This window comes from Terrapene carolina, unplaced genomic scaffold (assembly GCF_002925995.2).
Source record: "Terrapene carolina triunguis isolate 2854851 unplaced genomic scaffold, T_m_triunguis-2.0 Scaffold210, whole genome shotgun sequence".
Taxonomy (NCBI): domain Eukaryota; kingdom Metazoa; phylum Chordata; order Testudines; family Emydidae; genus Terrapene; species Terrapene triunguis.
This window is the reverse complement of record NW_020664561.1, coordinates 31,620,638-31,621,203: the sequence shown is the minus strand read 5'-3', so window position 1 is coordinate 31,621,203 and position 566 is coordinate 31,620,638. Positions and strand designations below refer to the sequence as shown.

The window sequence follows — 566 nt, the reverse complement described above, 5'->3', positions numbered from 1 at the left end:
TTTTTTTTTTTTTTTTTTTTTTTTTTTTTTTTTTTTTTAAGATTAAACGGCTGCAGATCTACAGGCCTTAGTTACTGGAAGGGGAACAGAACAATAGATAAGTAAAACCTGCTAGCCGAGGTAAAATGGGCACGTGCTAAATATGTGGAACCAAAAAAATAATGAAACCACCAAATAAACACTGATTGATAGATTTGAGAACTCCTTGAAAGCATCACCACACATCTCAAGAGCCAGCAGGCCTACTTTAATTTGGTCTCTTTAAACAAGAACATTTTATGAGAATTTTTTACTCCTCACTTCCCTTGTGCTCTTCAAAATACCTCACTAGCCCTAAGTTAAAAAACTATGTTCATGTACAAATTAATGACTATCTGGAACATTTGTTAGTAACCATTTCTAGAAGTATGAAGATGCCTAGCAGCAAGACACACCCACACTTTCTTATGCAATTTCTATTAGTGTTGTAATAGTTTTCTTTTCCGTGTGTTTGCAGATTTTTAAATTCTAATTTCATGTTAAATTCAAAAGTGAAAGGGACATTCTGCATGTAGTTATATATATAT

General features: G+C 32.5%; 1 protein-coding gene across 2 annotated transcripts in view; it reads right to left on the bottom strand.

Moving 5' to 3' along the window:
* Positions 1–566, bottom strand: part of LOC112119371 (spindle assembly abnormal protein 6 homolog) — a 31,440-nt gene that overhangs the window by 8,176 nt on the left and 22,698 nt on the right. The gene's annotated exons all lie outside the window — the stretch shown is intronic.